Here is a 14981-nt window from a genome sequence, read left to right as displayed (position 1 = left end):
GCCACTGTGCCTGGCCCAATCATTTGTTTTATATATCAGTTGATATATGTATTTATTTATAATCAATTTAATAGTAATCATTATTATTTCATGCCACATATTCTCAGACCAATATTGCCAAAGGCCATTCAAATAAAATTGATAGTTTCTTCTTGGATGATGGTGACAACAAGATTGCAAGCCGATAGCTGTTCTGATGGACATGATTTTTCGCCTCTTTGGAAACTTCATAGCAGAGTCTGGACACACAATCAGTCTGTGTAATTCCAGTCCATTGTTTGTGTACTTATGAAACCTTCATCAGGTGTTGCCTCTATGCAGAGGGGAAGAGCATGTCTAGGGATGGGCAGCAGGAACTGAGCCCAGGAGGCTGCAAAGGTATGAAGTTGGGCTCAACTTCTGCCATCACTCCTTCTTTCCATCCCTCATTGGGCATTTTCCAGCCTCATCTGCCAGATGTCTCTAGTGTCAAGAGTGCTGTACTATAGCCCAGAGCGTGAAATGGGGAAGAAAAATGGGTTAGGGGAGACAGGCTCTTGATGCCACTGACTGTTAAGGGAGGGGAACAGGGTTGACTAATATGTATATATATGTGTGTGTGTGTGTGTGTGAGTGTGTGCTTTTTAATTTGTCCTCGAACTGTTCTTTATTTTAATTTATTTTTAATTTATCCTCTAACTGTTCATTATTTTAACAAATTAAAAATAATGGATTTTCAATTTGAGCAATTTTATTTTTAATGCTCCCCAAACTCTCTTGTTCTCTATTGTTTTTTTTTTTTGTCCCCATAAAATTTTGATGTTATTTTATAGGTGCAATATCTTCCCTAATCTTTCAGGGGCTTCAGGTTCTCTTCAGTTTCTTGTTTTCTTTGTTTCTGATGAGATACCTGCTTTTCTTGGTGTCTCTCTATTATCAAAGGTCTGGTCACCCTTAGCTCTTCATGCATAATGATGTGTGAGCTGCTGGAGAGTGGAGTGGGGATGCTTCAGACCTCGGTGGGGCTAACTTTCTGAGGGTAGTTGTTTTAGGATGATTGGCAGCAGGGAGTTGGCTGCAATACTTGGAAAATTCTCTTTTCCTTCTTTTTAAATTAAGGAGCTGAATGCTTTGTGAACTGAGAAATTTCTGAATGCTATCCTATGGAGGTCTGTATTAGTCCATTCTCATGCTGCTATAAAGAACTGCCCGAGACTGGGTAATTTATAAAGGGAGGAGGCTTAATTGACTCACAGTTCCACATGGCTGGAAAGGCCTCAGGAAACTTAAAATCGTGGCGGAAGGCAAAGGGGAAGCAAGGTACCTTCTTCACAAGGCGGCAGGAAGAAGTGCCAAGCGAAATGGGAAGAGCCCCTTATAAAACCATCAGATCTGAGAACTCACTCACTAGCATGAGAACAGCAAGGGGGAAACTGCTCTCATGATTCAGTGACCTCCACCTGGTCTTTCCCTTGACACGTGGGAATTATGGGGATTATAGGAATTATAATCCAAGATGAGATTTGGGTGGGGACACAAAGCCTAACCATATCAAGGTCTTTTCTCTGGAGCCATTCAGTTTCTCCAAATAAGAAACCTCATAATTCCTGTCTGGGTCTGGCTACCAGGAAACTGTGTACAGGGATGTTTTGCTGCATATTATATTCATTGATTAACTGTTCTAAATACAGACCTTTTCAGTCAATCCCACTTTGCTGTACTAATGATAAAAATGGCAAACTCTTAAATATTGCTTAATCTATGTCAGGCACTAATCTAACTGCTTTACACTGCTTACCTCATTTAATCCTCCCAACAACCCTGTGAGGTAGATGTTATTACCATCTTAGTTTTACAGAAGAGGAATCTGAGGCATAGGGAGATTAAGTAACTAGCCTGAGATCACCCAGCTTGTAAACTGTAAAGCCAGGATTTTCACCCAGGCCCCTTAACTGACTATAGGGCCTATGGAATGCTGCCTCCTTGATGGAAAAATCACATCGGGAAAAATCACATAGGCTGGGATTTGGGCCTTGTTATTTCTGAGGGTTCAACAAGATCGCAAGCCCCAAGAAGGCAGAGATTTTTTCTGTTTTACTCACACTGTACATCCAAATCCTAGCACAGTTCAATACAATGGATTTTCATGAAACAAATGAATTTATAGTGCCTTTCTTACAGAAATGGCACTTGTTGCTTGTGGGGGTGGGCTACCGGAAGGAGGTGTGATGATCTTCTAATTTTCTTTTGGTTTTTAAATATAATCTTTTCTTTTGGGAAAGAGAGCAGAGCTGAGGTTGGAGAAGTGTATGGAGCACATTTCTTTAGTAAAACTTCTTTGTCTCCTCCCATACTTGGTTTCCTCATTCTTTGTTCAAAGACTGTTACTGTTACTTGGGGAATGAGTTTATTTATTTTTTCTCAATATTGTGCACTATGAATCAACATTCCTGTCATTATCTGCTATCTGAAGTTCAGAGAAAACCCCCAACCACCAGCATTCCCTATTAAAAACAAAACAAAATGAGGTTGATATTTGGATTGTTCTCCTTAAATAATACCCAACCTTTCATTTCCTTCAGAATGGCTCTTATTTGACAATGACTATTTTAAAGCATGAATTTCCTGAAATGGAATGACCTGAAGGCCATGGCAACACACATGCTTTACATACTTGAATTAAAAAAAATCTGGCTCTTATTTCAAGGGTTTAATGCTGTTTTGACAATGCATTTCTATCTTACACCGAAACGTTTTTGTAAAAACGGGTTCATGCATAATCAGGATCTAAAGTTTTATTGCCACAGTGTCACTAATATTTATTGTAGATTTTGGAGCAGAAAGAATTACCTTGTATTAGGATTGTTTGTTTGCAATTCCAGACTTCTCAATGGCTTTCGATGAAAGAAAACACTTTTTAAAAGGATGGTGCTGATAAAAGTTTTTTTTCTTTGTTAAATAAAGCAATTCACTAGAAGTAAAGTATAGCATGAAAAGGAAAGTGGACAGTTTATTAAAATAAATCAGCAGGTGTCAAGAATTGCTTGTTTATAAGTCACAGAAAACCATTCCATCTATGTTAAGCAAAACAGGAATTTTAATGGGAGATTATGGAAGCCTAGTGCTTACTACAAAAGATGACTGAAACTAGGAACTGGAAAGTCAGGGCCAGAGCCCGCCCACCCTCCCTCCCTTCCTCATGCCCTTCCTTCCTTCCTTCCTTCCTTCCTTCCTTCCTTCCTTCCTTCCTTCCTTCCTTCCTTCCTTCCTTCCTCCTTCCTTCCTTCCTTCTTCCCTCCCTCATTTCCTCCCTCCCTCCCCTCTCCCTCCTCCCTCCCTCTCTCCCTCCTTTCTTCCTTCACTCCTTCCTTCCTCCTTCCTTCCCTCCTTCTTCCTTCCTTCCACAGATATCTATCAAGCACCTGCTATGAGCCAACTACTGTAGATACAGTAAAGAACTAATCAGAGAGACCTCCTATCAAAAAGCTTATATCCTCATAGAAGGAGATAGGTGATAAACTAGTAAAAGTCAAACCAAAATAAATTTCTTATAAATAGAGTGATCATAACATTTGTTTCCTACTTCTTTTTCTGCAACAGGGTCTTGCTCTGTCACCAGGCTGGAGTGCATTGGTGCGATCTCAGCTCACTGCAGCCTCAAACTCCCTGGCTCAAGGGATCCTCCCACTCAGCCTCCCAAGTAGCTGAGACTACAGGCATGTGCCACCACACCCAGCTAATTTTTGTATTTTTTGTACAGACGAGGTTTCACCACGTTGCCCAGGATGGTCTTGAGCTCCTGGGCTCAAGCGATCATCCTACTCTGGCCCCCCAAAGTGTTGGGATTACAGGCGTGAGCCACCGTGTCCAGCCTTGTTGCCTACTTTTGAGAGTGAATGAAGTGCTATTAATAGTCATGCTTGACAATAAGAGTAAACCTGTCCAGGACACACTGGAAATGTCATGGGCAAAAGACTATGGCGAGAATTAGAGTAGAGTCATGTGGCGAGGACTGGGTGGCTACTTGAGACAGGTGATAAGAGGTGTCCTTATGTAAACTGAGACCTGAGTGACAAGAAGGAGCCAAGCATAGGAAGGTGACAGGAATGAGCCTCCTAGGTAGAGAGAACAACTAGAACAAAGGCTCCCAGGGAAGAAGGAAGGTGGCTGGTGTGCACAGACAGGGAGAGCCTGGCTGGAAATGAGACCAGAGGCATAGGCAGCAGCCATGTGAAAGCAGTCTTAAGAAGGAGTTTGGCTTTGTTCAGAGCATGATGGAAAACATGGGAAGGTTTTCAGCAAAGAAATGACATGTTGTGCTCTACATTTTAAAAAGACCATTCTGGGTCAGGTGCAGTGGCTCATGTCTGTAATCCTAGCACTTTTGGAGGCTGAAGCAGGTAGGTAGCTTGAGGCCAGGAGTTCGAGACCAGACAGGGCAACATGGTGAAACCCTATCTGTACAAAAAATACAAAAATTAGCTGGGTGTGGTGGCACAGGCCTGTAGTCCCAGGTACTCAGGAGGCTGAGGTGGGAGGATTGCTTAAGCCCAGGAGGTCGAGGCTGGGGTGAGCCATGATTGTGCCACTGCATTCCAGCCTGGGCAATAGAATGAGACTCTGTCAAAAACAAACAAACAAACAAACAAAACACTTCATGTTTTTTTAATTGGAATTTTTATTGATTTTTCCTTAGATGTGGTTATTTTTAAAGTTCCTATCTTTAAGAGATGCAAATGTATGCAAAATCAGATCATTTATAGACCAAATGGTGTAATACCTGAGATTTACCTCAAAATCAGAGATAGAGATGAATGACATTGGCCATGATTGGATACTTGTTAAGGGTGGGTAGTGGGGGTTTTGAAATTTTTAAATAATAAGATGTTACCCCCCCCAAAAAAAAAAGAAAAAAAAAAAAAGAAAGGATCTCTGGTTGGTTGCAGCTGTGTGGAGACTGTGTTTTAGAGGGACAAAGAGCAGGACCGGTTCAGAAAAGCAGAATCTATCTGAGATATGGCGATGGGCAGGATTAGGTTGGTTGTAGTGTAGACAGGAGAAGTGGATGGATTTGGGATACATTTTGTATCTGGAGCCAACAAGACATACTGATAGATGAGTGGGGCGAGGAGGCAAGAGAGGTCTATGATAACCCTTCACTTTTCAGCTTGGCAACTAGCTGGATTAAGATGTTACTGACCAAGGCAGGGAAGATATAGGAAGAGCAAGTTGGGGAATAGAGGAAGAAAAGTTCTCTTTTGGCCATGTTCTGCTTCACATGCCTATTAGACATTCACGAGGAAATGTGAGGTTGGCAAATCTGGCGTCGTGCACAGAGGACTGGGGTATCAGACACCTCTCATGAGTTACTCCAGGTGCTGTCAGGCTCACATGCCTCAGGGGCCTTGCAGATTTGTTCTGCCTCTGTGGCTGGCTCTGTGTTGCTCCCACTGGCCTTTTGTGGGTGTCACTTTCCATCTTGGGGATTTCTTATTGATGACAGAAACGTGCTCAATGCCTCTGTAGAAGCAACTGGGAAGTGAGGAGGAGTTAACACCCTGTGGAGTAAACTTTTGACCATTGGGGAATGGGAGCCGGTGGATAAATTCCTCCCTCTTCCTCTCCTTGGACGGCCAGTGCTCAGATGCAGTCGTTCTTGTGATCTCTTGCATGGAGGTCCTGTGACATGGAGTAACTGGCCATGCATGATCCTAAGAGAAAGCCAGCTCAGGGATGCAACATTGTGTTTGCTTTCCTTCCTTTCCTACCTCACTCTCCCTCCCCTCAGTATTTGGAGAACAAGAGAAGATGGATACAGTAAAGGTGATGGAGAAGGAGGCAGAAAAGGAGAAGGAAGGCCAAGAGAAGGGAGTGTCATGCAAATCTTGCATGGGAGACAATGCTCATCATTTTGCCAAATGCTGCAGGCCATCAAAGTGAGAAAAGACTAACGTGTGATCCTTAGATTAGGCAAACATCGAAGCCATTAGTAACCTTGATGAGACCAGTCTTCATGGGGTTGTGAAAGTTGGTCATATGAATTGGGCCATTCTTGTCATACTCAACCAAACAGAGTCAAGGGGTCTGGGGAAAAGCATCCAGGATACCTCACATTGCTCTAGAAATGTTCCTTTCTGCAAGTCCAGCAGCTGAAACTGCTGGTTGTAACCTCGAAACCAGTTTTATCTATAGCTGCTGACATAACTTGCTGCAATCCTAGGACTAACTTTGCCCACCACCCTCGCCCACCAATTGGAGCTTGCCAGCTCCCCAAATCTTTGCTAATCGCAATGAATTTTCTTTCAGGACCACACATAACGATCCTCTCTCGTTTTTATAAAACCCCAACCTTCTATTGTTCTTTGGATATACCAAAAACCACCCGGACTGTGTGTACACCCCACATTGGAATCCTTTCTTGCCAAAGAAAACATTACTTGTAGAGATTTGTCTCTGTATTTTAATCTTGACTTCAACAAGGTGATTGGGAAAGAAGCTTGGCTAAAGTGGACTGAAGAGAGAATAGAAAATTTTTTAAAATGTGGAGGTGGTAAATAGAGACAACTCTTTGCTTTGAAGAGGAGCAGAAAAATGAAGTGTGGGCTAGAAGAAAATGTGTGGAAAAGGGAGGTTGGGTTTGTGTATGTTTCTGTTTGTTTGTTCGTTTTAAGATGGAGTCTCTCTCTGTCACCCAGTCTGGAGTGCGGTGGTGCGATCTTGGCTCACTGCAACCTCTGCCTCTTGGGTTCAAGTGATTCCCCTGCCTCAGCCTCCTGAGTAGCTGGGATTACAGGCTTGTGCCACCACACCTGGCTAATTTTTGTATTTTTAGTAGAGATGGAGTTTCACCGTGTTGGCCAGGCTGGTCTCTAACTCCTGGCCTCAAGTGATCCACCCGCCTCAGCCTCCCAAACTGCTGGGATTACAGGCGTGAGCCATGACACCCAGTTGGAGGTTGTTTGTTTTTAGAAGATGGGCAGTATTACTCTATGTTCATGGGAATAATCCACGAGGGGGCATAATTATGACAGAGGAGTCCAGGAAGAGGCAATAAGGAATACAATTCAGGACTCAAAGGAAGGGTAGGGCAGGCATGGGAGGGCTGGGGTTTGAAGAGAGGAGAATGTTCATTTTGGAAATGGGGAAACAAATGTACTAGAGATGTGTGGTAGATTCACTGGGCGGTGTTGAGACGGGGCTGTGACGGGTCCACCTGGGCTGGTGTCTATCTCTCATCTCATCTCTCACTCAGGCTGCTTTATTCTGCTCACCCAAGACTGGCGTTTCCTCCTGGCTTTTCTACTGCTGTAAGTTCGAGAATCTTCAAGAGTGGGAATTCCTGAATTCCAGTCTCTAGGAGAGAATCTGGGAAAGATGCCCCAACAGGCCTCTACTCTTGGTGCTGTCAGCTTTGGCAGGGAAGTGGGGTTGGGAGTGAGGTGCAGTTGTGAAAGAATGGGGCACCGATAAGGCAGGTGCTTCCAAGAGGTGTTTACGGGTGCAACCATAACCTTCCTCACCTTCTGCAGGTCCTGCTCATTAGAAGGTCCAGGAGAACAGATTGGATGCATTTGGCTAAGCTCATTTTCTCCCCTTGAGGACATCCTTGCTATAGCCATAGTGATCCTAGTCAGACTGTGTTCTGATTTTTACTTTAGAACATTTCCTCTCTATAGCTGCAGGGAAACATCTTCTTTTATTAAGCTCAATCATTTTAAAGAGTTTGTGTAGGAGGAATAACAAATAGAGACAGTGTGTGCATTTTCTTCCTGTGAGTGGTATGTTGGCTCCTGGTTCTTTCTGAATGCCGGAGGACCAACACCTTTCTGTGGGGGAGGAGTTTTGTGCAGTGATTTGCTCATTGGAGCAGATGAGTCAATGGCCCATTAGGGCAGTGTGCTGGGCAGTCCGTTGGGGTTGTGCCCCTGGCAGCATGGGGGCAGAGGAGTTCAGAGCTTAGTGAGTCAATGTTCTGGCCTTTACTAGCAAGCGTCTGGCTACTGTAGCATCCGGGGTTGCTTGTTATTCCTATCTTTGTTAGGAACTCAGACTTGAAGTCAGATGTGGTTCAGATTCTCTTTCTGCCATCTACTATCAGAGTGGTCACAGGACATTACTAATGCACACCTTCCTTCTGGGGTTCTTGGGAAGAGTAAATGAGATTGGGTGTGTAGAGCATTCAGCAAGGTGCCTGGCACAAACTAGACCTGGCACAAACAATAATGGTTAGCATTTGTAGAAGGACCTGTTGGCATAAAATGGGGTAATCAGATGTCCAGTGTAATGTATGCTCTAGAGAGAGAAGGAAAAGCCATTTAGGAAATGAGGTAAGACCAGGACTGGGGAATAGAGGAGTATCACACGGAACATGGAATTATGGAACTTTAGTTATGGAGAGAGATTTTGGTTCACATCTTAAAATAGCTGCATGGGTCCTTGGGGAAGTTACATTGTTAAGCCTCTCTTTCCCGCCTAGGAAATGGGAATAATAATGTTTACCTCATGAGGTTTTTGTAAGGAACAGATTAATAAACCACTAAGCACAAGGCCTGACATATAGTAGATAGTCATTAGAGAGAAGCTCTGATCTTTAATAATAGCAGATGGGCGTCACCACTCCCATAATAGAGGCAGTGTAGCTGAGTGGGGAAGAGTGGCCTCCGCATTCCTGAAATTGCACCAAGTTAGTAATTATCCACTTTGCAAGAGCAGAGGTTGACTCTGCCCAAATCTCAGTCCTGATGATTCAACAAAGGTTGCTAGATTTGGCATAACAAAGGCCCCTTTCAAACCTATACAAGTTATGAATAATCTTGGACACTAATCTTGGGCACTCCACTTTTTCATTTTGCTTGGGACATCTCACCCTGCTATGAAGAGCCGTATACTTACTAAATTCTCATTTTCAAAAATGATTTTTTTTTAAACCTCTTTGAATCTGATCACTCAGGCTTGGTAAAATCCTTGTCCTTGAGTTTATTCAAAGTTCATGGGAACAGCATCTCATTGTATCATTCTTGCCAAAATTGCTTAAGCAGAATTGAATCACAAGGAAACAATCAGATAAAACCAGATTAGGGCACATTCTGTAAGACAACTGCCCTAAACTCTTCAAAAAACTTGAAAGACAGAGCAAAACCAAAAAGGCAGGGCTGGAGGTAGGTAGAATTAGATTAAAAGAGACTAAATGTACATGATAACTAAATGCAATGCACAAACCTTGAATGAATACAGATAGGCACTCCCCTAAAAAACCCGACTGTAAAATACATTATAGGACAACTGGGGAAATGTGATTATGGACTCTTTATTAGATAATGTTATTGAATCAATGGAAAGTTTCTTGGATATGACAATGATATTATAACTATGTAGGAAAATATCCCTGGTTTTTTAGGACAAATAAGAGTAAGTAAGGGTATAGCATCATGATTTCTGCAACTTATTTTCAAATGGTTCAATAACACACATACACACACACACACACACACACACACACACACACGCTGGCTGTGTGGCATAGGCCTGCAGTCTTAGCTATTCAGGAGGCTGAGGATCGTGGATCTTTTGAGCTCAGGAGTTTGGGACTGTGGTGAGCCATGCTTGGGGCTCTGAATTGCCACTAGAATCCAGCCTGGGCAATATAGCAAGACCCTGTTTCTGTATTTATAAGCACACAAATACAGATATGGAAAGAGGTAGAAAATGTTCTCTGGGACGTGACAAATGTTAACAACTGATTAATCTTTGTGAAAGGTTTATGGATGTTCATTGAACTGTGCTTTCAACTTTTCTGTAGGCTTGAAAATTTTCAAAATAAAAAGTTGGGGTTGGGGAAAATCTTCACGGAAATAAACTAGCTAACCAATCTGCATGTCATTGTCTTGCAAACATTCTGTTCAGTGAGGAGCCCTTGATGCAAACTCAGAAAGACACTGGGGTGCTGTTCTCCTTTTGAGACGAATGGCTCCCACCACCTATAAAAGGTAGTGGGGTATTTAAACTCTTGGCCAATTCTCATGTTGGGGAATCCTCAGTTCTTTACAATCCTGCAGCTGAAAGGCTGGATTGAGAGGGAGCTGTGGAAGGAGGGCTTGCTCACAAAAGGAAACAGTAACATGAACATGCATTTGAGAGAGCAAGCATTTAGAAAACCTTAAGGAAGTCAAAGTCCCTTGTGCCTGTTAAGCATTTGTGCATACTTAGTAAGAATCCTGTCTGCCTATGTGATGAAGAATCAAAATGCTAGGGTAAAAAGCGTCCTGAAATTTTCACCTGGAATTTCTGGGGAGAAATTTATTTTTAGACTTCATATTACATTAATTATATATCTCAGGGAGAAGGGATTTCTTTTCAAGAATGGATTTATTAAAGACAGATGGATCCAGGGGTCATTCCACTTGGAGCGTAATTACCATGTTCTAAAGCAGTTTGAGTTCTTAATGACTTGACTCCTTCATATCCACTGGTGTCAAATTTAAAACCGACCACACGAAATGCTGGGGGCAAAAAGTAGTCCAGTAAACAAACTTATTAATAGAAATGAAATCCCACAGGGAACACAGACACACACAAGTCAGTGGGATATTAAATTCCTGTGATAAGTTAACACGGATTAAGCAAAACTTTTTATAGTGCAAGTTCTTAGTATCAAATTTTGAAGCACAGCAACATCTAATAATATAATTATTTATATTAACCATTTCTAATAGGTGACAAATAATTCTAAAAAGGTATGTTGAAGGAAAAACATTAAGTCACTCAGTAAATAATTATTGGACACCTATTCTGTTCCCAATTTAGGAATAAACATACCTTCTTGGAGTCTTCTCTCCACTGGCAAGGTAAACTTACACAAATCATTACGTGATGAATTCCAATAGCAGTGAGTGACATAAAAGAGTAGTTTGTAGATCTGACCATCTGGGATGGTGTAGATTTTGTAAACTTTAGTAATTACAAAACATTGTCATCAAAGTTTGAAGTATCTTTTTAATATATTTCAAGTTTTTTCCGGATTTTTTGTTGTTGTTGTACAACGGTTATGTGGAGATTTAAGTAAATTTCTGAGATCACTTCTTAAATACTGATGGTTGGAACTTTTATATTCTTTTTTTAGGTCACCCAACTCAAAATTCCCAGACAGGATGAACAACAAGATTGATACCTATCCATGTGATGGTGGGCAGGAAGGATGCGTGGGACATGGCTCACAGTCCTCCTTGCCATCAGCATGGTGGTAGAGATTATTGCTGGGGAGCGATGATTATCTGGACCAGTGGCATGGAGGTAAAAGAATTTACCAAGAGAGTTGTAGATAAAGAAGGGCAGATTTATTAGAGAAAGTATGAAAATACATTGCAAGAAAGCAATGAGCAAATCAGCAGAGGAGAAGCTGACTGCCAGGAGACAAAGGCTTACTGGAGATTTTATAGGATGGTTTTGGGCTGCAGAGTGCTACGTGCAGTACTGCTAACGCCAAGGTTGCAGGGAGCTAACCTGCATTTTTTGTATTAGCCAAAGGTCTGGTGATAGCTGGGCACAGGAAGATTATGAGTTATTTGCACAGGAGGGTTGTATGTCCTGGACCTTGAAGAAAGGCAGACTTATAGCTTATTTGCCTTTTTTTGTTGCTTTTCCCTGCTCCCACCAGTCTGTCTTTTTCTTTAATTGAGACTCCACAGTGATCAGTGATTTCAGGTACCAACAGTAGAGTTAGATTCTTGAGTTAAGGTCCAGGCTCTGCCACTTGGTATTTGTGTGACCTTGGGCAAGTTCCTTGACTTTTTACTAAGCCCAATTTCCTTGACTGTAAGTAGGGTTAGTAACAGGATAGCCCTCTGATATGCTTTGGCTGTATCCCCACCCAAATCTCATCTGGTAGCTCCCATAATTCCCATGTGTTGTGGGAGGGACGCAGTGGGAGATGGTTGAATCATGGGGGCGATTTTTCTGGTGCCATTCTCGTGATAGTGAATGGGTCTCACGAGAGCTGATGGTTTTTAAAACAGGAGTTTCTCTGCACAAGCTCTCTTCTCTAGTCTGCCACCATGTGAGATGTGCCTTTCATTTTCCACCATGACTGTGAGGCCTCCCCAGCCAAATGGAACTGTAAATCCAATACATCTTTTTCTTTTGTAAATTGCCCAGTCTTGGATATGTCGTTATCGGCAGCATGAAAACAGACTAATACACCTTCCAACATTAAAAGAAAATTCTAAATAAAATGATGTGGGCAAAGCATTTGATGCAAAGTAAGTCCTCCATAGATTTTAACTATGTTATGGTTACACTAATTATCACTGTTAGGTTGTCTGATCATTCATAACCTTTCCTATTCTGGACAGGCTCCTTGGTTTTTTATCCTTATTTCCCAAGCTGAATGCAGGCAGATCTCTGATTTCACACCAAATATATTCATCTTCTAGCCTTGTATGTGTGGTGATCAGGTTGGGTATTTATTCTCCTAGAGGTCAGAAAACATAAAATTCTACCTGCAGTATGAAAACCCAAATTTGGTATGGGAAATGAAGCTTAAATTTATCAGAGATTAATAGATGAAAGGGTAAATTGTTTAAAAGGCGAATGTTAGAAGTTGAGAACTGTCTTTCTCTGGAGTGAACATCTGCTTAGTAGATTGACATGCTTGTGAAACCACCGAAGTATCAGCTACTTCCTTTTTAGAGATAGGATCTTGCTCTATGTGTGCCACCATGCCTGGCTAATTTTTATTTTAGAGATGAAATAAACTCACTATGTTGACTGGGCTAGTCTCACATTCCTGACCTCGAGTCATCCTTCTGCCTCAGCCACTCAAGTAGCTGGAATTACAGGTCTAAGCCACTGCATCCAGGCTAGTACTAGTACTAGGTTTACCGGGAATTTTTCTAGTGATTCTGGGAAACCTACATCTTTGTGCTTTTATTTTTTCAGTGTGACAGAGACAGTTACTGGCTCCAATATTTATTTATTTTTTATTTTTTTAAGACAATGCTGATTTTTCAGCTGGATCTACAGCTACTCAGAATAAAGACTACATTTCCCAGGCTCCCTTGCAGCTAGATGTGGTCATGTGACTAAGTTCTGGCCCAAGAGCTGTGAAGAGAAAAGATATAGCCTTCTTGAAAGGGAAGATATGCTCTCCTTCCTTTCCTTATTCTATCAGCTGGGATTCAGATGCTGTGGTGAGCTACACGGACCATGCAGATGGGGATAACACTCTAAGAAAAGTGGAAGGACCTTGGAGTTGTGATGCTACAGAGCATCCATGTTATATGAGAGAAAAATAAACTTCTATTTTGTTTAAGTTATGGTCATTCAGTCTCCTTTACTGCAATGGTATTTATATCCTAAATAACACAGGCAGGAATGAGGTTGGCAGCAGAAGTGCTTCTGCTGCCCAAATCTTCTTCCTTGTGGTTGAGTCCTGGAAAAATGCTGACTTATTTATGTATGTGTGTGTGTGTATGTGTGTGTTGTTTTTCTCTGTGTGTAGGAATTCATTCATTTATTATATCCAGTATTTATATTGAGTGCCAGGCACCTTATCTGCCACACACAAGTCTATGTATGTCTGCATGTCAATTTTAATTCCTGCTTTTAATGAACATACTGTCTAGAATCTGAAAATCTAGAGTATAAGAAGCACTGTATGGCCAAGTGAACAAGATAATGGATACCAGAAAAATGTTAGAAAATGTCATGTCCACCATTTTTCTTCTTAATCCATGAGTAACCCATGAAAGTAAAAAGATGGTCTCCAGAAAGACAAAAGATGTAAGTTGACTTCATTCCATTTTCTCCAGTGTATACAGAATGCCCTCCAACCAGGCTGGCATGGCAGGGTTCAAGGACCTCCTTTGGTTCTGTGTCAGGTTGCCCCCTCTGTTGTCTTCGGCTCTGTGAAGGCATCCCCACCCCCTCCCATGTGATGTCCATGCTCCGGAGACCTCTGTCATTTGTAAGCCTGGTTTCCCCTCAACCCTGTGTGAGGCAGGCAGCCAGTATCACTGCCCTAGTTTCACGGACAGAGCAACCGAGTCATTTTTCTATTGTTACTGGACAAAGGTACCGAGTAAGTCATTCTAAAGTCCTAGAATCAGATCCTAATTCTTGTTCCTGGCATCATTCATGGACCTGAATTCCACCAAAGGTTCAAGAGGATACTGGCCACTGACCAGCTCAGAGAGGAATGTATCTGCTTGTGACTGAGTCAAAAATAAGGATTAACTCTGTCTTGACACTTGCAGGCTTGAAAAAGAAAGCGGGGGAAAATGTGCATGAGTAACATCATCATCTCATTATACCGGGATTCTCAACCTCTCTCAAAACGTTTTGAGAATTCCCTGGTACATGATTTCCTTAGTACTAAATTTTTAAATTAAAAAAATATCTTATTTGCCATTGAAGCAATCAATTTTCTCCATCTTACAACAGAATCATTTATGTGACTTTAGATCCGAGAGGAAACTAAATTTATTTCCCTTCTTTTTGCAAGAGAATCTTTGAAGTATCTAGCAGAGAAAAAAAAATGAGCTTGCTCATGTAATAAAATTAGAAACACAAACCATTCCAAACACAAGCTGTTCATATTTAGTAGGATGATGCTTTTTATGTAGCATTTTCTGAATAGCTTCGAATTTCCTAAATTTTTTCCTTTCCTTGTGTTTTTCTTTGTCTCACATGTCACCCTATTTATTCATTCCCTCACCGACCTTCCCAGCTAAGGAGGAGGGAGGCACAAGGTATATCTGCAGAAGTAACCATGGATTTAAAAGTAGCTACAACATCAATTTAAAGGCAAGTTACAGCTTTTGTACATTAAACTTGGTGACTTTATCCTTTGCTTCATAGCTGTGGGAGAAGGGAAAGTTTTGGAAAGCAGAAATAGGAGTTCTTACTGGGAATCCAGAAACTCTTAAGATTATCTTTCTTAACGAGCTACCGAAATGACCCCTGAAAGCATAGTCTTAGTTGTGTTTTCTTTCTTTCTTTCTTCCTTC

At 41.7% G+C, this 14981-nt stretch overlaps 1 long non-coding RNA gene across 1 annotated transcript in view; it reads left to right on the top strand.

The window, feature by feature from the left end:
* LOC123567566 (uncharacterized) overlaps positions 1 to 14981 on the top strand; it is a 111132-nt gene that overhangs the window by 80993 nt on the left and 15158 nt on the right. Inside the window, exons 3-5 of the long non-coding RNA XR_006690581.3 lie at positions 11099 to 11268; positions 13599 to 13755; positions 14702 to 14778. This is a non-coding gene — a long non-coding RNA (uncharacterized lncRNA). The remainder of the gene's footprint in view (positions 1 to 11098; positions 11269 to 13598; positions 13756 to 14701; positions 14779 to 14981) is intronic.

Source organism: Macaca fascicularis, chromosome 11 (assembly GCF_037993035.2).
Source record: "Macaca fascicularis isolate 582-1 chromosome 11, T2T-MFA8v1.1".
NCBI lineage: Eukaryota > Metazoa > Chordata > Mammalia > Primates > Cercopithecidae > Macaca > Macaca fascicularis.
This window is presented reverse-complemented; position numbering and strand designations above follow the sequence as displayed.